The following is a 24,730-nucleotide window of genomic DNA, read 5'->3' as shown; positions in this document are numbered from 1 at the left end:
GTAATCTGACCACAGCCGGACAGCTGAACACCGTTACTCCAGATGTGATCTGACTACAGCCAGACTGCTGAACTCTGTTATTCCAGATGTGATCTGACTACTGCCGGACAGCTGACCACTGTTACTCCAGATGTGATCTGACCACAGCCAGACTGCTGAACTCTGTTACTGCAGATGTGATCTGACTACTGCCGGACAGCTGACCACTGTTACTCCAGATGTGATCTGACTACAGCCAGACAGCTGAACACTGTTACTCAGATGTGATCTGACTACAGCCAGACAGCTGATCACTATTACTCGAGATGTGATCTGCTCACAGCCAAACAGCTGAACACCGTTACTCCAGATGTGATCTGACCACAGCCAGACAGCTGAAACTTCTCTGCCACCCTTGTTTGATCTAAAGTCCTTTCAATCTAGGCCACCAACAGCCTGAATTTCCATTGCATCTTAAACATAATAAAATGTCCCAGGAAATTCCTCTAGAAGTTGTGACACTGAACCACTGAAAGGGATAATAGGACAATGGTCAAAAATTTGGTTAAAGAGCTCAGCTTTAGGCAGTACCTTAATGAAGACAAGAGTCAGGTAGAGAGGTGGAGTGGTTTAGGAAGATAATGCCTGAGCTCAGGACCTTAGCCGCTGAAGGCACGGCTGCCAATGGTGGATTGATTAAAATTGGGAATGTGCTAGTGGCCAGAATTGGTGGGGCACAGAGATCTCAGAGGGTTGTAGAGCTGGAGGAGATTATAGAGATAGGGAAGGGCAAGTCGATGGAGGGATTTAAAACTAACATTCCAAGAACCTTTTTGATTGTCTTTTTTTGTAAGATGCTATCCTGTTGACACAATCCTTTTATTGATGTTGTTAAACCGCTTGCTAAAAATAGAGGAAAGAGCAATTATTTACATGGTTATTATCTCAGCATTCCAACATGTGTAACATTAATCTCAATCTTTAAATGGCTCAGTTTGAAGAATGTCACTCTCTGTAAATTGTGCTCTGAATGCAGTTATCCAGAGCCAAGCCTGGAACTGCTCTGTCATCCTGCTTTACATCTAGGCATTTCATATCATATCAACAAACGACCAACCCCAAAATGAATGGCTTTAATTGCATGCACAGATATGGTGCCAATTATCTTTGGCAGTCACCCACCATTTGCTTCTTTATCCATGCTGGTCCTGGAGTTGGCAAGAGGTTTGGGAAGCAGAATTCGGTGGAGAGTCAAATCCAAGCAAGAGCCTGATATAAGGACCCTGATTCTGTATCGGTTTTATTGGTTATTGTTTCTCTGTACTCAGGGTCAAGCTCTTAGTAGGGATATGTGAAAGGGATTTCTTCCATAGGCTATGATCCCGTTATATTTCACAAGAACAATGACCAGCACACATCTCAGCAAGATTATGTGAGCTATCAGATGGTATGGCCTGACATTACTGTCCCCTGGCATGCCCAATAGTAACAGATGGATTGGAGCACAAGGGCAGCCAAACAGGTGGAGGACCCCCAGGGGACGTGAGGAATGACGTCATCCCAAACTGATCTGCCTAAGGCTCAGTACCTGCAGCTGATACACTGCTAACCTGTGTTGCACTGGATACCCTGTACAATGTATATACTAAACTCACATGAGAAATAATGGGCTGAAGTTTATGGTTCTCAGCAGGGTAAGGGAGGCAAAATCGAAAGTGAGCTTTCTGCTCACTCCCACCCGCGTGAATTGAGCATCAGATGGCCAATTAATAGCTGCCTAGTGGGAAGATGCCCAATTACATCATGCAGCAGAGCGGTTATGCTGTGAGTAGGAAGTCGATCACGACCACTGACTTAACAGCCCCCTGCCCTCCCTCGATCTCTCCTTATTTCTTCTGGCAGCCTCAAAGCAGTGAATAAAGGTGAATAACATCCAAATGCTGCCACCATCACCAGCAGAATCTACTGCTGCATGCAGCCATGGTCCCGGTGACAAACCTGTTATTTCACCCTTGTGCTGCCTCCTCAGATCTGGCGTAAATTCCTCCCTAACTTGTTCCTGTCCAACACCCAAAAAATGGAACATGCAACGAAAAATTGTGTACTACTGGCTCTTTAACAAGCTCATTAGTTATTTCAAAATGGCGGGCAGGTTTCCAATTTCTGCACATGCTCACTGTCCGTAATATCGGAGACCAGGGTGACGATGTTGGACTGCCAACCCACCGACGTGTGCACGGGTTTGGGGGGTGGTGGGGGGCGGTCACTGATTTGCAGCTGTAAAATCCAGCTCAATGTTACCAAATGTTCCAAGCTCCAGAGTGTTTGAAATGGGACCAGAAGCCAGTGATTCCTGAAGGATTGTAGAATTTGTACGAGTTACTGCCTAATAGGACTATAGTGCAACACTGCTTCCAAAGGTGATCCTGATGATTCTGAGCTTTTTGTGGTCTTGCTGTCAGTTCTACCACTACCCAGTTTCATTATTTGTATCAGTAAAGTCATGGGTTTAAGCGATGGCAGAGACCTGAATCTATATTCCAGACTGACACTCCAGTGCAATAGTGGGGGAATGCTGCACTGCCAGAGCTGCCATCTTTCAGATGAGACATTAAGCTAAGGACCTGACTGCCCTTTCATGTAAAAGACCCCATGGCATAATCCTGAAGACCAGCAGGAGAGCTCTCCCTAATGTCTTTGTATTCATCCGTTAAACAATATCACTAAAGGGGGATGACACCTTTGACAGTGCAACACTCCCTCAGTACTGCAATGGGAGTGTCAGCCTGATCTATGTGCGCAAGTCTCTGGAATGGGGCTTGAACCCTTGAATTTCTGACTCCAAAGCCCCTGATTGATGCCAAGAATTTATCCTCTTTGCATAAGGCCCTGTATCTTCCTTTTAAATAATGGAGCTTGCACTGCCAGACACAAAGTCCATTCCTCCTGGTAAACTGCTGGGAGCGGGACAATAATTCTCACAGTAAACATCAGACTTTATAAACACTGAGCAAAGCTAAAGACCTCTCCATAATGACACTGAATGAAACAACTTTCAAATCACAACAGCAGCGCACTCCAAGTGCAATCGAACCTCATTTGTAAAACTTAGCATCAAACACGATGCTCTCCAGATGGTTTACAACTTAATAAAATCCACATTTGCCTGCTTTATTGTACTATAAAATACATGTCCATGATAGCCATGTTTGTCTCTCCTGTGTGCCTCAAATGAATATCGGACATCCCCTGGCAAGACAGAGTGCTGAATATGGACCAGCACGCAGGGATCCCCAGCATGCTGTCCCTCTTTTGTCAGCAGCCACTCTGTTGACTGGGCCTTGTGAAATGAACGGATGATCCTTGAAGACATGCTCTATGGAGAGCTTGCTATCAGCACGAGAAAAACAGATCACCCATGTCTCCGATACCAGGATGCCTGTAAGTGAGACATCAAGTGGACCATTTTTGGAGTTGATGCATGGGAGGTCCTTGCTGTTGACCATAGCGAGACGAGCAGTCAGGAAGGGTGTGGAAAAAGTAGAGGGCAAAAGAAATGACCAGATAGTGGAGAAGAAAACATCATTCAACCTCAAGCTAAAACTATTCATCTGCAGAAGGGACTAACCCTCACGAATCGGCCTCGTACACCCACAACAATGTTCAATACAGAAGTGACACATACCCCAGGCTCTATCCATTGTCTTCTGAGATGCCTAACTAACTAATTCTCTTATCTCTCAATGGGGGTGATTTTTAATCCATTCCGCCTGGTGGGAAAGGGGCAACTATGTAGTTAAATCACTCGAAATCTTCCCATCTCATTCTCAATCTGCCACCATCATCTTAACTGGGCAAAGTTCTTTAGGCAGCTAAGGACCCTGCCAGACTAGTGTGGGAGCCCCAATTAGACTGAAAATCAGGGTCCTGTGCTGTCCAGACCCCTAAACTATTTTAATGACCTACTGAGGGTGTGCCCACTGCAAGTGCCAGCTTAGTGACAGTGGGCAGAAAATAAAGGAATTACACTTTGGTGTCACTCAGAAAACATTTGTTCATGAGGTTAGAGGTCAGGAGAGTTCCTTTGGACCTCACACTGAAAGCGTAGGCCTTATTACTCCAGTGTAGTAGCTGTGGTTTTATTTAGTGTGTAATGTGCCTTTAAGAATAATTCTTGTTAAGAAAGATCACATGATCTGTAGTAACCAATTGGGGAGTAGTGGGGGCTACCTCAGCAGTCAGTGTAAAGATAGAGTTGGTGTCGAAAGCACACATGTTGTTGCTGCTGAGTACTTTGTAAATAACCTGAATGATTCCACTCAAGAAGTGTCTACAGATCAACTCTATCAATAGTAGCAACGCGACCACCACTCACAACAAACTGGTGATGAGGATAAAACAGGATTGAACAAAATAAATCAACTTGAAAAGAAATTGGCACTGTACCTCACCCAGTGATTGTAAGCAGCAAGCTCCGAAAGAATTGAAGAAGATTATCCTCTCTCAAAATGCCACAATTTGGGAGAATTGATCCTTTTGAACCAGTCACAGATGATTGGTCTCATTTCATAGAATGCCTTACATTCTTTTTTCAAATAATGAGATTATGAGGGAAGAGAAGAGGCGAGCGATTCTTTTAAGTACATGTGAGGATAAAACCTATGGTTTGATTTAAAGTTTGATGGCACGCAATGCCCCAGACTCAAAAAGTTTTGATGAATTGATGGACCTCATAAAGTCATTTTCAACTAAAGCCCTCAGTAATGACGCAGAGTTTCAAGTTTAATTCATGAAATAGAGCCCCAGGTGAGACAATTGCATGCTACATGGCAAATTTGAAGCAGCTAACGGAACATTGCAAGTTTGGTACATCTCTAAATGACATGCTCAGAGATCGTTCAGTATGTGGTGTGAATGAGGACACTATTCAGAAAAGATTATTGTCCAAAGTGAATTTGGATTTCAAGAAGGTGCTAAAGATAGTGCTGGCTATGGAAACCACAGTAAGAGATTCAAAAGCCATACAGGGTGCACAAAATGACGCCGCCCCCACATCAGGTGGGAAAATCCAGCCAAAAAGAGTGTGAAAATGCAAGACTCTGCCGAGAATCGGGAAACAGCCCCTATTAGATGAAGAATAAAGAAAAATAATTTAAAGCAATATCAAAGAATAATTTCAATAAAGGTGGAAACAAGGAGTCTTTTAGCGAATGGCAGCTTTTAAAAAATCGAATGCTACTATTGTCACTGAGATGGATATGGTGAGGCAGTGCAGGGAAAGGCTCAAGCAGGCTTGTAAACAAAAGAAAAAGCCCAATGAAATCTACAATGTAGAAGAGTCTGAAACAACAAATTCAGACTTTTACTCATTGTTTAATCTGAAAGTTGGAAAGACGGAATCAATATTTGCCACGGTGAAAGTAAATGGCAAACTTGTGGAATGGAAGTGAACATGAGAGCTTCCACTACAGTAATTGGGGAACATACCTTCAGATCTCAGAAAAAGGTGAAAAACAATTAAGTTTAGAAGAAATGGCTACCAAACTAAATACATGCATGGTTGAAGGCATTTGAGTAAAGGGCATAAGCAGAGTAACAGTACGTTATGGAAACCAATCGGCAAAGCTGTTGCTATTGAGTGGCAGAGGACCAAGCCTTCTAGTGTGAAATTGGCTAAGGGAAATTAACCTTGAGTGGCTACTGAGATGCCAAAAGGAAGCTGGAAGTGTTCCTGTTTTGAAAAAGGAATGTGTAAGTACTCAACAACCTGAAGAACTATAGGCTGTCTTAAGCCAAAATCCACAAGAACAGCAGAGGAAACTCAAAGAGACCGTGCTTGATGACAGAGTTCAAGATGAGGTGTGCAACCTTTGAAGGGAAAAGAAAAACCTGTTGAAAGACCTTCACATGCCACAAGATTCCCTCAGGTCAGAGTTTGTACCTCAGGAAAAGAATGAAGAGAAACAGAAAGGATTCAGCACCTCTCTGAAAAAACTGAAGAATGAATTGGCAGAGAAGACACAACAATATTCAATTTTCCAGGAGGCAGCAAACATATACAAAAAAAAGAGGGAAGAGCTGAAGAATCAGCTAAATGAAGCCAAAGAGGCTTTGGAAGCAAAAGTCCCAGAGTTTCCCAACAAGCAGACAGATAGTGAAATTTTGGGAGACTCAGACACTGAGCTCAGACAAGTTGATCTTGCCTCTGAGATTAGCCTGGCCAATAGTGAAGTCAAAAAGAAGGCCGAGATTAAAGTCTGTGCTAGAAAGAAGAAGGCACTTAGAATGAAGATACAGAAATTCCAATAGGGCTTTAATTCTGGCAGTATACAAATACATTTTTGTACATAGGCTTGGCAATCAAATCACAACCACTGATGCCCTTAGTCATTTGCCTTTACAAGAAAAGGATGAGGATGTCCCAGTTCCACTTGTTTTACTGTTAAATTTCTTAGATTCCTCACTTGTATGTGCTTGACTGATCAGAGACTTGACGAGTAAAGCCCCAGTCCTATCTCAGGTACGAGATCAAGTGCTACATGTTTGGACACAGGAGCCCGTACCTGTTGAAATGAAACTATACTTGAACAGAAAACATGAAATAACCAGCCAGGATGGCATCTAGTTGTGGGAGCAAGAGTGATAGTTCCTCCAAAGGAAAGGAAGCCACTTTTAATTGAACTACACAGTGCCCATCCAGGAATTTCCCGAATGAAGACCACTATCTATAGTGGCCTGGGATGAATGGCAAAATAGAGTGTTTAGTAAAACATTGTGCAATGTCAGCAACTGCAAAAGTTGCCAGTGACAACTCCATTACACCCATGGGAATGGCCAGGTAGATACTGGGTGCAGTTACACATTGACTACATTGGACCTTTCCTGGGAACAATGTTTCTGCTCATTGTCGATGTCCATTCAAAATGGTTGGATGTGCATGAGGTGAAGTCACCAACATCAGCCGTACAATTGAGAAGCTACATCAGAGTTTTGCCAATCATGGACTACCAGAAGTAGTTGTTTCTGATAATGGCACAGCATGTACGAGTGCTGAGTTTCAATGGTTTATCAGCCTCAACGGTATCACTGATGTAAAAACTGCACCATACCACCCTTCTTCAAAAGGACTGGCCAAAAGGGTTGTTCAAAAGTTAAAGACAGGCATGATAGAGCTAACTGGAGATTCCTTAACAACCAAGCTAGCACACTTTCTTTTTCATTACAGGACTACCCCACACACAACGATGGGTATCACACCTGCGGAGTTATTGTTGAAACGCTGTCTAAGGACAAGATTGAGATTAATAATGCTGAATTTAGAGGGGAAGGTGGAAAGGAGTCAGGGAAGCCAGAAAACTAGACACGGCTGGCATAGCCCCTGAGATGAAATTTACCCTGGGAGAGACGGCATACGTGAAAAGCTTTGGAGAAGGACCAAAGAGGTAACCAGGTAAAATAAGCATGGTTACTGGACCTCTATCTTCCCATGTGGAGGTGGAAGGCCAGATCATATGGAAACATGTGGACCATTTAAGGAAGAGAGAGACAAATCACCAAGACTTGGTTGCCCCAGTGATTATGACCAGGTCTATGTTTCCTGTTGAGGATATTCAACCCAGGACAGACATGTTTGATGTTCCTGTAAGAGTTGAGGATACAGAACTACAAGTGCCCACAGAAGCACCTGATGTTCAGGCAACTCTAGAAAAGGAGGTTCCTGACAAAGAATCTGAAGTTGTGGAACTGCAACGTTCCACACTTACCAAGAAACCATCTGAAAGACTAAAATTGTAAATTCCTTACCCAGTGTAAATATTATGTTGTCTTGAAAATTTTGTACTTGTAAATATAATATGTATAGCTGAGTTAAAGGGAGTGGAATGCAGTAATTATGGTTTTATATAGTGTAATGTACCTTTAAGAATAATACCGGTTAAGGAAGATCACATAATCTATAGTGACAAATAGGAGAATAGTGGGGGCTACCTCAGCAGTCAGTATAAAGATAGAGTTGGAGTTGAAAGCATACGTGTAATTGCTGTTGAATTTATTGTAAATAAACTTAATGTTTCCACCCAAGAAGTGACTGCAGCTCAACTCTATCGTTAATAGCACAACTCGGCCACCACTCACAACACCCAGGTATCCTTTCTATTCCACTCTGGAAACAGCCCCGGTCTTTCGCCTGGTCACCTGCCTGTAAGTCAGAAAGGCACCCCCTGAAACCCACTTTCTGCTCACTGCAGCTGGCCACTGGAATGAAACTGAGGCCAAGGAGTTAAAATGGCCCAGGTCTCAAACTGATGATGTCGGATGGGTGTCACAGTCACCCTGGCCCTGAGGCCCTGGTCCTGCTCCACACTCCTCCCCACACCCTAATCCCCCATCCCACTCCCCACCCTGCTCCACTCAACCTGCTCCCCACTCCCATCCTTCTCCGCACATCCAGCAACCCCCATTCCCGCTCACTAAACTCCACTCCCATGCCCAGCTCACCTCCAGCACCCTGACACCAATCCCACACCTGGCCTGCACCCTCATGTATCCCATCCCACTTACCATCCGAGCAAGAGAGTTCATTAGCCCCTTGAGCATGCTCTGCTTTTTAGCTAGATCACAGCTGATCTGAACCTAAACTTCATCTACCTACCAGGGTTCCATAACCCTTAATACCCTTACCTAGCAAACATCTATCAATCTTAGTTCTGAAGTTTTCAATTGACGCCTAGCCTCAATGACTTTTTGTGGGAGAGGGTTCCAGATTTCCACTTCTACCTGTGTGCAGGAATGTTTCCTGACATCACCCCCGACACACTGCTCTACTTCCACCCTTAATCCCAATCTCCCATTCCATGCTCCCCATCAACATCCCCTCATCCAATTCTCCCCTATACTCTCTTGTCTGCCCACTCTGCATCTCGCTCCCACCCTTACGTTCTCACTCAACCCTGCCCCTGCCCAGTTTTCCACATTGCTGTCTCTGTCGCCACCACTATCTGACCCTAACTGTCTAAAACCCAATCCTAGTTAAAACCCAACTTTTACCCTACTTCCTTTTGTATATAGAATACGACTAGAGTTGTATTCCCTCATGCATGGAATATCAAGGGATAATTTACTTAATGGCGTTTATGATGGTTAAATGGTTTAGTAGGGTAGAGAGAGAGCAGCCCTGTCCTCTAATGGGGAAATCTAGAATAAGGGATCATAATCTTAAAATTAGACTTAGGCTGTTTAGGGTTACGGAACCCTGTTAGGTAGATGAAGTTTAGGTTCAGATCAACTGTGATCTAGCTAAAAAGCAGAGCAAACTCAAGGGGCGAATGAACTCTCTTGCTCAGATGTCCCTATGAATTACCTTGAAATGCTGTGACAGGCATCATGTTGGCAAACAACTATTTTGTGGACATCAAGATCACTCAAGCTGCTGCCACAATGAACAAGCAGTTAACCTTACAATTTTGTTGGTGTTGAAGGAAGACACTTGGCCCAGGACATGGGGTGAAGACTTTGTCCTCAAGTAGTATGAGGAACCCTGAACAGGTCATGTTTGAGGTCTCATTGTAGGTTGTTGTTGTAGCCCAGACAAAGTCACTGGTTGAAGATGCCACATAACCAATCGAAACTTCAATGCAACCTCACATTTAGGAATAAGAATTGCGATATAAAAGAAAGGATTTCTATAGCACCTTTCACATCCCCGGGATGTCGTAAAGCAGTTTACAGCCAATGAATTACTGGCAAAGAGTAGTTGCCATTGTAATGCAGAAAAGGCAGCACCCAAATTGTGCACAGCGAGATCCCACAAACCACAGTGAAATAAACATTAAGATAATCTCTTCACACTTTAAACCCCAAAGTTTGAATCTTGAGGGAGAGCAGAAGCAGAGAAGGAAAGAAAAGGAAGCAAGTCCCGCACTCTTAATCCCACTACCTTGTGGGGCATCCTGTCCCAAGTGCCCAAAGATCTGTGGCTTGAGGATCGGCCTATTTAGTCACATGAAGATCCAGAGCAGAAACTTGCATCCCTGACTTGATGTCATCCTTTAACCGAGGGGCTGCCAATGACAATCACTTTGTTTTTGTGATATTAGTGGAGGGACAAATATTGAGCAGGCATTGGTTAAACCCCACTGCTTGTCCTCAGGTAGTATCCTGGGGTCTTTTATGCTCACCTGAGAAGGCAGATGTGGTCTCAGTTTCAGGTCTCATCTGATCAGAGAGAACCAGTATGGGTTTGTAAAGAGTAAGTCATGTCTATTGAACATTTAGCTGAATTTTTGTGAAGGCCGCTAATGTGGTAGATAAGGGAGTGTCTGTGAATGAAATTTGTCTTAAATTTCTAGATGACATTTAATAAAGTTCCACAAGTTAGGAAAAATAGGAGCACATGTAATTAGAGGCAGCCTTTTGACATCAGTAGGGAATTGTTTGGGAGATGGAAAACAGAGAAGGATAATGGATATGTATTAAAATTGATAGAATATGGGCAGAATTTAATGGGCCCCTGCTGACAGGTTTGCAGGCGGTTGGGGTGGGGCCACTAAATTACTCGGGTGGCCTTCACACTGAAATCCCATCTTCCCTCAACCTGTCTGTAATTTTATAAGTGGGATGGGGGGCATGAGCAAAGTCTAGGGCAGCCCACCCACCGTCGCCTAATTGATGTCCTTAACTGACCAATGAGTGGCTACTTCCTGTTTTGAGGGCAGCAAAAGGAGGGCAGGGATGGCAGAGGGATGAGGGCTAGGGCAGGGGCTGGGGGGTGGGAGGTGGTCCCGGCAGGTTACCCTGCTCAGGCCTCAGGCAGGAAAGGGGGAAGGGCACGCTTAGGATGCCAGCTGTGGCTCAGTTGGTCTCATTCCAGTCTCTGAGTCAGAAGTTTATGGGTTCAAGTCCCACTCCAGGGCTGTGGGCACATCATCCAGGCTGTCATTCCAGTGCAGTACTGAGTGAGTGCTGTACTGTCACAGCAGTGACATGACCAGGCTTTGTCTGTCCTCCCAGGGTGGATGTAGAAGCATTTAACCGAAATTGTCCAAAATACAGGCTCTCGGTCATCTTTAAAATGTGGCTGATGTGAGAGGTAAAATAGAAAAGCAATGTACCTGAGGGATCCTTGCACTACATCTAGGATTATGGAGCGATTCACTGGCCTGCATTACTCCCTTTAAACTATTCAAAGTGATATGTAAACAAGTGAGGAATTACAAACTTCATGATGTAATCCCACAGCCTGGATTAGCTACGCAGGGAGGGCGAGAGACATAAATGATTTAAATGGAGGATCAGTTGAATTAGATACAACTAAATTGGATGTTGCATCTTTAAGTTAGTAATGAATTTGCAAAGGTTTGAACATGCTGAAAATTCTGTGTTTTCCATTAAATTATTGGCCCTTGTCAAGCTAAGAAAGAATGCTGGAATACATTTAACGGCCGACATCTCTTTCATGGAAAAACTCAGCAGGTCTGGCAGCATCAGCGGAGAAGAAAAGAGTTGATGTTTCGAGTCCTCATGACCCTTCAGCAGAACGTTCTGTTGAAGGGTCATGAGGACTTGAAACGTCAACTCTTTTCTTCTCCGCCAATGCTGCCAGACCTGCTGAGTTTTTCCAGGTAATTCTGTTTTTGTTTTGGATTCCCAGCATCCGCAGTTTTTTTGTTTTTATTTTTGACATCTCTTTCATGTTTTTCTGAAGTTTGATTATTCAATTAACCTAAAATTACTGAATTCGAATCTGGAATCAAGAATACAGCAGACTTTAGTAAGGCTGCTAATCCTCTTTTTAACAGCATCTACTTGTGACAAGGTGTCTCTTTGCTCTTCAATGAAATCAGAGCAACTTTAATCGCAAAATAACTAGAAACTATTCAATAAAATGTATTTCTTGCCCTTGCACTGCTTGGAATGTATTCTCTTATATTTTGTGTATTGATTTATCGCCTAGAATGTTTGTGTGAGTTGTGTTTGGTTGACAGGCATTAGGTCCATGCAGTGTTGATAAGGAACACTCTTGCAGATTCAGATCAATTTTTCAGTGTAGTCAGTTTTAAAGGGGTTCCCCACTGTTTCGCTCTCATCTCCCACACGGTTGGTTATTTGGCAGAGTGTTATCCACAGCTCATTCAGTGACTCCCTGCTGTGACTGCAGCTTCTGGAAAATTTTGATGGATTTAACTGGGGCCATTGCTGGTTGAAATGAGGAAATACAGGACATCAGGGTTCACTGTCAGCATTTCTGAATTATACCAGGACTGAAATGGTTAAATTGTGAGGGACTGTTTGCACAGACAAGGGCATATTCCCTTGAATATAGACAATTAATGGGTGATCTAATTACAGTGTTTAAGGTGATTAAAGAATGGTAGATAAAGAGAAACTATTTCCTCTGGGGAGTTCATTCAGGGGGGATGTCAGGAAGCACTTCTTCACACAAAAGTTGGTGGAAAGGAACTCTCTTCCACAGGAAAACTATTGTTGTTGATCAATAGAAAATTTCAAAACCGAGATAGGTTTCGTTAGATAAGGTTATCCAAGGAATATGGAAGCAAGACAGTGAGATGAAGCTGAGGGACACGTTAGCCATAATCTCACAGAATGGCAGAAAAGACAGGAGGACTGAATGCCGTCCCTCCTGTTCCTGACATGCTCTTCAAAGGAGCAGATTCTGTGCGGATGGAGCGAAGCGGACAGATCCCTTGATAGAGAGAAGGTGCAAGATGAGAAAAGGCAGAAAAGAAATGAAGCAAAATGGGCAGATAAAAGTAGAGAAGTGAGAGACGTGTGAAAGAAATAAAAGACAAAGAATTAAAGGAGAGATTCCTAGCGCTCAATGGAATCCTATAAATCTCTGTTTTTAATAAAATTATTGGACAGTCAAAGGGGAATGAAGAGAAAGACTGAGAACTGATATAGAAAGAACCATCACTGTTCGCAAGGAAGAATTTTTTAAAAAGCTTTTCACGTGAGAAGACAAAAACAAACTTGTAGGTTTGCCGAATTTAATGGCTTGTCCCAGCTCTGTTCTGCTCACCTGGGTAGTGGAGAGATGCGTTTTGTTGCCAAATTAGTTTGACAATCAGCATGACTGTTGGCTAATCCTCAGGCAGTTCCTGACCCTGATGCAGCAACAGAAATCGACAGCCAGTGTTTTGCCAGTTAGCCCCACACAGAATCATATTCAAACCATATTCACAATGGACTTCTCAGCACCTGCTTTCATCCTCGGTTCATTAAGCGCAAAAGCCATCTGTGTTTTATTCTGTTTGGACATGGAAAAGCTGCAGCATTGGCAGTTGGGGTACAAGGCCTTGATCCCCATGTGCGTAGATTGATTTTTTTTTTTTTATTCTTTCATGGGATGTGGGTGTCACTGGCAAGGCCAACATTTGTTTCCTATCCCTAATTGCTCTTGAATTTAGGAGCTTGCTATGCCATTTCAGAGGGCAGTTAAGAGTCAATCATATTGTTGTGGATCTGGAGTCACATGTAGGCCAGACCAGGTAAGGACAGCAGATTTGCTTCCCCAAAGAACATTAGTGAACAAGATGGGCTTTTACAACAATCAATGATAGTTGTCATGGTCACCATTACTGAGACTAGCTTTACATTCCAGATTTATTAATTGAATATGAATTCCACCAGCTGCCATGGTGAGATTTGAACCCATGTCCCCAGAGCACTAGCCTGGACCTGAGGATTATTTGCCTAGTGATATTACCACTATGATACCATCTCCCTGCTCCCCACCAGTCCCCACCACCCCCCGCAACCACCCCTCCAGCCCCTTCCACTCCCCCCACCCCCCAGTGACTTATCCTCAATAGGTTAACACCCATTAAGGATGGCTAGTCTTATGGCCACCATGTACCTGGCAACATGTCACACAAAGGTGAAAGAAAGGAACATTCTGGTTTGATGTAATGTATCTTCATTTTAGGTCAATCATTGCTCAGCAGCAGCACCCTCATCTCTGAGCCAGAAGGTTGGTATGTTCAAGCCCCATTCCAGAGACTTGAGCACAACTTCTAGACTGACATGGCAGTATAGTACTGAGGGACTGCTGCAGAGTCAGCGGTGCCATCTTTCAGATGCGATGGCATTATTTAAAGGAGATTAGATTGGTGTCCTGCCAATATTTATCCCTCAATTAACCTCACTAAAACAGATTATCTAGTCATTGCATTCCTGTTTGTGGGAGCTTACTGTGCATAAATTGGTTGCTTCATTCCCTATATTGCAACAGTGACTATACATTGAAAGTATTTCATTGGTGGTAAAGTGCTTTGGGATGTCATGAGATTATAAAAGAAGCTATAGAAATGCAAATCCTTTTACTAATGCTTTGCTGTGGCTTGCATTAAACTCTAGAGCCTTCATGATCCAGAACCACAAACCAATGTACAAGCAATTTGGGTTCTGCCCACTTACGCTGGACTGATTCTGGAGAGTGAGCTTGAGAATAAACTGATCTTGGTATACATTTCAGGAAATGTTTAACAGGCTGGGTCTTTTTTCTCTTGAAAAAAGAAGGCTGAAGGGTGACCTGACAGAATTCTTTCAAATTATGAAAGATTTTCATTGAGTGGATACAGAAAAAATATTTCCATCTGTAGTGAAAAGCTAAACTAGAGGCTATCAATATGAGATATTCACCAGAAAATCCAGTAGGGAATTCAGAAGAAACTCTTTTTACCCTGAGAGTGGTGAGAATGTAGAACTCACTACCACATGGAGTGGTTGAACTGAATAGTATAGATACATTTAAGGGAAAACTAGACAAGCATAAGAGGGAGAAGAGAATAGAGGGTAACAATGAGAGATTCAGATGACAGATTAGAGGAGGCTCAAGTAATGCATAAACACCAAGATGGGCTGAATGACCTGTTTCCGTGCCATATATCTTATGTAATCCTACATGGTTAGTGAGCATTAAAGGGACCATCAGTTCCCATGAGTGTATCTTCAGCCATCCAGCATTCAAACTAACACAAAAACAGAAACAGAAATACTTGGAAAAACTCAGCAGGTCTGGCAGCATCGGTGGAGAAGAGCACAGTTGATGTTTCGAGTCCTCATGACCCTTCAACAGAACTAAATAAAAATAGGAAAGGGGTGAAATATACCCCACCCCACCCCATCCCCTTAAACCAGCTTGTATTTCACCCCTTTCCTATTTTTACTTAGTTCTGTTGCAGGGTCATGAGGACTCGAAACATCAACTGTGTTCTTCTCCACCGATGCTGCCAGACCTGCTGAGTTTTTCCAGGTATTTCTGTTTCTGTTTGTGTTTTGGATTTCCAGCATCCACAGTTCTTTGCTTTTATCTCAGCGTTCAAACTACCTTGACACAGCAATCAGTACAGTACAACCCAACATCAGGAGTTTATGTAAGTTATATTGTCACATCAATCTCTTCTGCCTAACGGCACGTGAATGAATTTGTGACTTTTCTAAATCTGTTGTGACTTCTTGTAAAGAATATAAGGTGCTGCTCTTGTGTACGCATTCCATAAAGCTCTGAACAGTTGGAAAACAACCTTTTTTAAGGATTTATAAGTTGGACAGAATATTGTGTTTTCTTGTAGTGATTCTCAATACTGGAATCCAAATGTTGGAGGGATGTTGCTATGGTGATCTTGCAGCTTCCACTTTGACAATAAATTTTCTAAACACTTCTCTGCCCACTGGTGGGGGTGGAGTGTAGATTCACCAGAATGGTACCTGGGCTTAGAGAATAAAATTATGACAGGTTGCAGAAACTTGGCTTGTATTTCCTTGAGAATAGAAAATTGATGGTTGATTGATCAAGTTATTGAAGTGTTAAAAGGGTTTTCCAGGAGAGATGCAGAGAAATCAGAAAGTACATTTTCACACGACTGGAAGTGGAAATCTGGAATTCTTGCCTCCAAAAGGTTGTGAATTCTGGAGTCAAATGGAGCTTTCAAGATTAATGTCAATAGGCTTTTGTTAAGTAAGGAGATCAAATGATATAGAGCAAAGTAAATGGAGTTGAGCTACAGATCAGCCATGAACTAATTGAATGCCGGAGCAGGCTTAAGGGGCTGAATGGCCATCTCCTGTTGCTGTTTCAGCTTAAACCCAAGTCACTTTCTTTTATTTTCTCCTTCTCAGCATGTTGGCGTTCCTAGCCAAGCCAGAATTCACTTCCCAACTCTAATCGCGTGGAATGATGGTGGTGAGCCACCTTCTTTGAACAACTGCAGTCCATTGTAGCAGCTTTGATGAAGCTGAGTGGCTGGCTAGGCCATTTCAGAGGGCAATTAAGAGTCAACCACATTGCTGTAGACCTGGAGTCACTTGTGGGGCTGACCAGGTAAAGACAACAGATTTCCTTCCCAAAAGGACATTAGTGATCTGATCAAGGCACTTAAAAATACTCCATACACTAGAACCCATGATCAAAGTTGATATTTCCTGTACTAAGGGGGTGCCGCACTGTTGAAGGTGCTGTCTTTCTGATGAGGTGTTAACCTGAGGGTCCATCTTCCCTCCCAGGAGTGTCAAAGGTCTCACAGCACTATTCCAAGAAGGGCACAGACTCTTGTACTTGCCAATATTTATCTCTCAATCAACTAAAACAGATTTTTTGGCCATTATCACTGTTTGCTTTGTACAAATTGGCTGCCAAGATTCCTACGTTACAAAAATATCTACACTGTCTGAAGTGGCTTGAAGCATCCTGAGTTTTTTCCTTTCTCCTCCTCTCATTCTTCCCTTTAGGTTACTACTATTTCTGTCTGACCCTCAGCACCCTCCCCTCACCATCAACCATTTATTGATCTAAAGCCCTTTCCACTGCTTTATTTATCCTTTCCTCTAGAAACTTGATTCTAACCCAGTTCAAGTGAAACCTGCCGCAGCAGTACAGTTCCTCCCTGTTCCAGTATCGTGCCTGTGTCCCACATAATGGCACCCTCCTTCCCACATCTGTCACTGCTGGGCCTTGTGAAAGAGTCTGTCACTAAGGTTTGACTGATATTAACCCTTTCTGGTAGTGTAGTGGTTATGTTACAGGGCAAGTAATAAAGACATGAGGTCAAATATGGTGGGTTAGGAAATTTAAAATCCAGTTTGTTCGATAAATATGGAATAAAAAGCTAGTCAAAGTGATCATGAAACTATCAGATTGTTGTAAAAATCCATCTCGTTCTCTAATAAAGGAAAAAATAGTCTTTGTATTTTTCCAAAATGTCCTTTTGGAGCCAAGAATTCCAAATTTCACCACCATTTGTGTGAAAAAGTACTTCCTTATTTCCTTGCATCGACTTTGGCACCTTTTAAAAAACACTTTAAATGCCCTTATGTGGGTAGGTATTAAATTTTGTCTGCTAACACTCATGTGAAGCACCTTGCTGCCTTTAACTGGCAATCAGTTGTTTAATGATCCTCCAGGCAGTTGTTCCCAGCTCATGCTTCAACCTCTTTTACAAGATGGAATCTTGTGCTTTGGGCTAAACTGGCATTTCAGCTTCGGATCCCACCATGGTCACATTAGAGGCTCTTTTGCGCTTAAGGTATCTGGGAAAATGGTCCCCTTATTTTAGTGTTGCTGAAAGAGGAGGCACACTGTTAAAGCTTTTTGTCTTGCATGATCATCAGGACAAATGCAAGAGTGCCAGGTTTCATAGGGAGCAACAATTAATACTACGCGAGAGAACCAAGTTGCGGATATCCCAAATTTGGTCTGAATGCAAAACAAAAAGCTTCAACCGCCTGCCTTTTTTTTTCAGCAATACTCAAGTTCTGTACAACCAAGCAACCATTTGAATGCCCCCTTACTCTCTTCTATCCTGGTTCCCCTGGTCCAGCTACCTTAAGCCCAATAAATCTGGATTAGAATATTTTTGGAGGAAAACTGGTTTAGCCATTCTTCACCAGAGCTGCCTGGACCATATAAAGCACCATTAAGTCCTGATCTCATTGCTACATCTGCTCACTATTCCAGAAACACCCTGAAATACAAAAGTAACTCCTGGACTCTCCACTATAAATAATCATCTTAGACGCCTCTCCCTGCATCCCCCACCCTTCTTCCAAACAACAAATGCAAGGAGCTTCTTTACTACGAAAACTGAGACCATCCAATCAGATGCCTCTGACACTTCCTTTCCTTCCACTAGCCCACTAGGCCAAGCTTCCTTTAATGCTCCTCCTGACCTAGCTCTGAACTCACATCCTTCTCAAGTTTCTCTCCCATCTTCCCTTATGTCCTCTCCAAGCTCATCCTGTCCATGAGGCCCTACCTCCTGCTCCCCTGATCCTATTTTCATTAAATTACTGACTGTAGGAAGATGGCTTCACACTACTCATGTAGCTCAAATGCCTTGGGTAATTTGTTTTGGTTGAAAAGGGATGTTTTTCGAAGCGTGCCTAGTTGAGGGAAGCTGGTTCATCCATGCTTTGAAGATCTGGGACACGTTGATTTGGTCACTCTTTACAATCATAAAGTGATTGAAGAACTTAAGTGGACTATATAACCATGGGAACTGAATTATTAAGAGAGATTAAGTTGAACATAAGTCTATCTTCTTGGCTCCAAGGAATCTGAAGTCTACATTGTCTGTCTTTTAATGTATTTCAATTTGGTCTTAGTATTCAGGGAGTGTAGATGTTGAAGGTGGAATTGGTGTAAGTGTTTTGAGCTCACCATTGTTTACCGTAGCCATGCTGAATTGTAAAACATATGGGCAGAACCTTTGGCTCGGCAAGTGAGGGCGGGGCCGGCATGCATCCCGATGTCACCGCACGTCATTCAGATTTTCAGTTCAGCGGGTGCGTACCCAAGTCGGCTGCACGCCCGCCGAATTGTCAAAGTCCTATTAAGGCCAGTTAACCATCAATTAAAGCAATAAACTCAGCTGCTTGTCCAACCTTAAGACTGGCGGGCGGGCGAAGAACCCAGGTGGCCTTCGCACTTTTCATGGAACCTTATCAACAGGCGGGATGAGGTTTCATGAAGGTTTTTAAAGCCTTATGTAAATTTTAAAGAAAATTAATAGACATGTCCCAGTTCCTGTGACAGTTTCACATGAAGGGACATGTCTTAAATTTTTTTGAACTTAACCTAATCTCCCTGAGGCAGCTCTGTGCCTCAGGGAGATTTCTGCGCTCTTTCACACACGTGAGTGAAACAGCACAGTCCAAAACTCAGGCAACCGCCCCCCACCCCACCACCTCCACCCACACAGGAAGCGCTCAGTGATTCTGGGTGCACGTCATGCTGGGCGGACCTTAATTGGCCCGCCCACGTAAAATGGCTGCACTCAGTCAATCGTGGGCAGCGATTGGCTGCGCACATGTTTGCACTCGCTCCTGCCCAACCACCCCCGACAGGGAGAAAATTCTCCCCATAGTACCTGAGTGCTTATGGTGAATCATGAAATCAATAATAAAGGATTTTATAATCATATGGAATTGTATTATATAGCTTGACTGAGTTCTCATGCTGGATGAGCTTGTTAAAGAAAAAGATCTGATTCTATGGTTTTCATAACAAATGTCTGTGTTTAAAATAAAAAATGAAACAGAAAAGCAATCTAAAACTGACCCCCTGACTTTCCCTCCTGCTTCTCCTGTTAGCTGATATTATTAATAGTATCTCTCTTCAAGTACTTTCCCTCTCTCCTTCAAATCAGCTATCGTCACCCCTTTCCTCAAACGATCTACCCTGGATCCTCCATCCTTGCAGCCAACCACCCCATTTCCAACCTCACTTTCCTCTTCAAAGCCTTTGAGCATGTTGCTGCCCTCCCAAATCCATGTCTATCCTTCCTGAAATTCTATGTTTGATTCCTGAAAACAGCAATTCACCTCTATCAAAGCACCAAAACTATATCAAAGTTGTAAATGTCATCTTACACGACAGTGGTAACCTATCCCTATTCACCTTTCTCAATCTGTCGGCAGACTTAGACGTGGTTGACCACACCCTTCTCCTCCAATACTTCTCCAATGCATCTCCACTGTCCCAAATGTAACCAGAGCATTACCTGCAATGACTTTTCTTCTGAGGATCTATCCTCAATCCCCTTCCATTTCTCATATACGTGCTGCCTCTTAGTAACATCGTCCGAAAACAAAAGAACAGGTTCCACATGTTTGCTGATGACCAATGTCCCCACCGATTGTATTTTGTTGTGTGTGTCCTTTTCCATTGTCCATTCCAGAATTCCATATGGCTGCACAGCTTAGAGGGAACATGGCTGATGATAAACAGCACAACCTGTCCATGGTCTCAATGCTGTCAGGCCACTTACCTGACATCCAGTCCTGGATGTGCTGAAATTTCCTGCAATGAAATATTCAGCCCGTGTCAGGAGCTGTGTTCCCGAGTCACTGACTCTAACCCTCTCTCTGGTCCCTGCTTGAAACTGTTTAAATCCTCAGCATTCAATTTGACTTTGAGCCGAGCTTCTGATCCGATATCTTCTCCAGCATTAAAATGGTCTACTTCCACCTAACATCTCCTTTCTCCATCTCTACCTCAGCTCAACTGCAGCTGAAAGCCTCAAATGTGTTCTTGTCATCCCCAGGTTTGACTATTCCAATGCTCATAGCCAGTGTTTTGAGCTCCTTGAGTCTTCAAGCAAGCGAACTACCTCAGTACTAAAAACGGTAGATGGATGAAGTTTTGCATAGGCTCATTGACTTTATAACTAATTCCACACTTGTAAAAATTTGGAAACCAGTTTTCTCCTCTTTCTGGAGTTTGACATGTAATGTGACAGGTGCTTGTCTCCCTGACAATTCATTCAACGATTGAAAACATTGATTGTGCTGTTTAACTTCACTTTTTGGTTCCACGTAAGCAATGGTACACCAGAGAGGAGTCTCAAAGCCAGTTGATTATTTTCACCAGATATTTTTTACCTGTCAGGAGTTAGAAATATAAATGGGACAGTGTAGAGAGAGCTTTACTCTGTATCTAACCCCATGCTGGACCTGTCCTGGGAGTGTTTTATGGAGACAGTGCAGAGGGAGCTTTACTCTGTGTCTCACCCCATGCTGTACCTGTCCTGGGAGTGTTTGTTGGGGACAGTTTTGAGGGTGCTTTATTCGTTATCTAACGTGTCATACTTGTGCTGGGGGTGCTTTAATGCTAACACTTGGTGTCTGAAGCTGAAGTATTCCATTCCCCAGCACTGATAGCTTTCACACTGATGTTAACAGGGTGGAAAGGAGAAAAATGATCAAATCAGAAGCAATGCTGTTGTTTTGAAGTTATTTCATCCTCCGAGTGAAGGCTTATGCTTTCTTTAGCTGTTGCCTTGATGTTCTGTATTTAATGTGACTTTCGCAATCTATCATTTTGCACTTTGAAGAGGGAGGTTTCCTTACAGATAACATTTACTCTTGGGACTGTTTTCTTCCTTCTAGGTTGGGCCTTCCTCCATCAGCTATATTTTTGAGCTTATAAATAGGTTTGAGAGCTCCAGCAAGTTTTTGTTCTGATGTTTGTTAAGTCCAACCCCCATTCTCATAAAGTGGCTGATATACATGCATCACAACGCAAAGACAATTAAAGTGAATAATCTTTCAATCATCACAGCCCATGCAGTGTTCGGTATACAGGATGATTGCTGGTGATCATTCCCTGGCTCTGAATGAGACTGTGCCTCCAAGAGAAAGGGAAAGAAAACTTGCATTTACATAGTACCTTTCATGACCTCAGGGCATCCTACTGTGGCCAAGAAATACTTTCAGAATGTAGTCATCCTGCAGTCAATTTATACACAGCAAGCTCCCACAAACCAGAGAGAGATATTGACCTGACAATCTAATTTCATGCTGCTGGTTGAGACAGGGCATCAAGGAGAACTATATTGCAATGGAATCTTTTACATTGACCACAGAGTGAGATGCTAAGCCAATTGCTCATTTTAAAACTGAGATTGATAGATTTTTGTTACCCAAACGTATTAAGAGATATGGGGCAAAGGCAGGAATGTAGGATTAATCCATGATCTGCCATGATCTCAATGAATGGTGGAATAGTTCCAAGGGTCTGGTCTCATCTAGTTTCTTTATTTCTGTAGCCTAGGGCTTTTGAAGCCAAGAACCCTAATGCTGGCTCCACTGAAATGTTCTAGTTCAACACGATGTGCAAATGCATTGAAATCAAAACAGAAACTGTTGGAAATGTTCAACATGTCTAGCAGCATCTGTGGAGAAAGAAACAAGACCTCAGTTTAACATCTCATCCAAAAGATGCAGCCTCTGACTCAGGGACCAGCGCTCAACACTCCTTCAGCACTCCAATGGTACTGTCAGTCATGTGTTTAACCAATTTACTACAGTTCCTTGAAGAAGTAACATGTGCTGTGGATAAAAGGGAATCGGTGGATATACAGTGTTTAGATTTCCAGAAGACATTTAATGAGGTGCCACATCAAAGGTTATCATGATAAATAAAAGCTCATGGTATAGGAGGTAACTTTTGGCCGGGATAGAGGATTGACTAGGAATTAACAGGAAACAGAGGGTAGGCACAAATGGGCCTTCTTCTGTTTGGCAAAATGTAACGAATGGTGTGCCACAGGGATCAGTGCTGGGACCTCAGCTGTTTACAATTTATATAAATGACTTGGATGAAGTGGCTGAAGGAATGGTTGCTAAATTTGCTGATGACACAAATAGGTAAGATAGTAAAATGTGAAGAGGACACAAGGAGGTTACAAAGGGATAAAGATAGTTTAAGTGTGTGGGAAAAACCCTGACCAATGGACTATAATGTGGGAAAGTGTTAAATTGTCCATTTTGGCACGCCAATGCTGCCAGACCTGCTGAGTTTTTCCAGGTAATTCTGTTTGTGTTTAGAATGAAAGAGAAGCTTGTTATCTAAAAGGTGAGAGATTGCAGAACTCTGAGATGCAAAGGGTTCCAGGTGGCCTGGTGCATGAATTACCTGGTGCAGATATAGCAGGTAATTAAGAAAGCTAATAGAATGTTATTGTTTATTGTGAGGGGAATTGCATACAAAGTAGGGAGATTATGCTTCAGCTATTCAGAGCATTGGTGAGACCACATCTGGAGCACTGTGTACAATTCTGGTCCCCTTATTTAATGAAGGATGTAACTACGTTGGAAACAGTTCAGAGAAGGTTTACCAGACTAATACCTGCAATGGACGAGTTGTCTTATGAGGAAAGGTTGGATAGACTAGTTTTGTATCTACTGGAGTTTAGAAGAGTAAGAGGCAACTTGATTGAAAAAATAAGATCCTGAGAAGTCTTGACAGGCTTGATTGGAGATGATGTTTCCTCTTGTGGGAGAATCTAGTGCTAGGGGTCTCTGTTTAAAAATAAGAGGTGATCCATTTAGGACAGAGATGAGGAGAATTTTTTCTCTCTCAGAGGTTGTGAGTCTTTGGAACTCCCTTCCTCAAAAGGCGGTGGAAGCAGAGTCTTTGAATATTTATAAGTCAGAGGTAGATAGATTCTTGATAAACAAGGGGGTAAAAGGTTATCGGGGTAGGTAGGAATCTGGAATTGAGGTTGAAATCAGATCAGCCATGATCTTATTGAATGGCAGAGCAAGTTGAAGGGCTGAATGGCCCACTCCTGCTCCCAATTCATATGCTCATATGTTCATATACTCAGCTCTCTAGAGTGGGAAATCACCGTCTGTTACCTCAGAGGTAAATGTGCTACTCACTGAGTCACGGCTGACCACCCATAAGGCTGACTTGGCTTTAATCACCTGATCGCTCTGTCCTCGGCCTCTCCACTGTTTCAATGAACCTCAACGTAAGCTCCAGGAACAGCAGCTTATCCTTTGATTAGGAACTTTACAATCTTAGTTTAACAATTTCAGATCAGAATCAATGTCCCCATTTTTTCCACTTAGTAGTAGTTGGTAAGGATCCTGCTTTTATCTTTACACCTCCTCTAGATCCTTTGTTTAGTTTCTTTACTTGTACCATTACCATCACCTTTGCCATGCACTATTATCCCTTTTTTCATTTGATCTCCCATGCCTCTATTGTTGTTATTTGTTTCCCCATTCAACCTTTCACTATCTCTGTGTTTGTTTAAAATCTGTTATGAGTCTAACTTCTGTTGAAAGGTCATCAGCCTAACACATTAACTCAGTTTCTCTCTGCAAATGCTGTTGGACCTTCTGAGTATTTCCAATAAGTTCTATTTTGATTTCAGTGCATTTACATGTTGATAATTTCAGCCAAGCCAGCAAGAGGGAGTTACACTTAGCTTCCAAATCTCTGCTCTGTGGAAAGAGAGGAATAGGAGGAGGCCTTTCAGTCCCTTGAGTCTGTTCCACCATTCAATGAGATCATGCTGACCTGTGACCTCACTCTGCCTTTGCCCCTTATCGCTTAATATCTTTAGTTAACAAGCGTCTATCAAACTCTGATTTAAAATTAACAATTGATCTAGCATCACTGTCCTTTGTGGACAAGAATTCCAAACTTCTAACACTCTTTGTGTGTAGAAATGTTTCCTGGTTTCACTCCTGAAAGACCTGACTAATTTTTTGACTGTGCCCCCTAGTCCATGACTCATCAACAGATGGAAATAGTTTCACACCATCTACCCTAGCTGTCCCCAAGAATCTTTACTTTATTCTTTCATGGGATGTGGGCATCTCTGGCTGGGCCAGCATTTGCTGCTCATCCCCAACTGCCCTTGGGAATGCAGTGGTGAGCCATCATCTTAAACCACTGCAGTCCATGTGGTATAGGTACACCCATAGTGCTGTTAGGGAGGGG

Source organism: Carcharodon carcharias, chromosome 9 (genome assembly GCF_017639515.1).
Source record: "Carcharodon carcharias isolate sCarCar2 chromosome 9, sCarCar2.pri, whole genome shotgun sequence".
NCBI lineage: Eukaryota > Metazoa > Chordata > Chondrichthyes > Lamniformes > Lamnidae > Carcharodon > Carcharodon carcharias.
Note: the sequence above shows the minus strand (reverse complement) of the source record.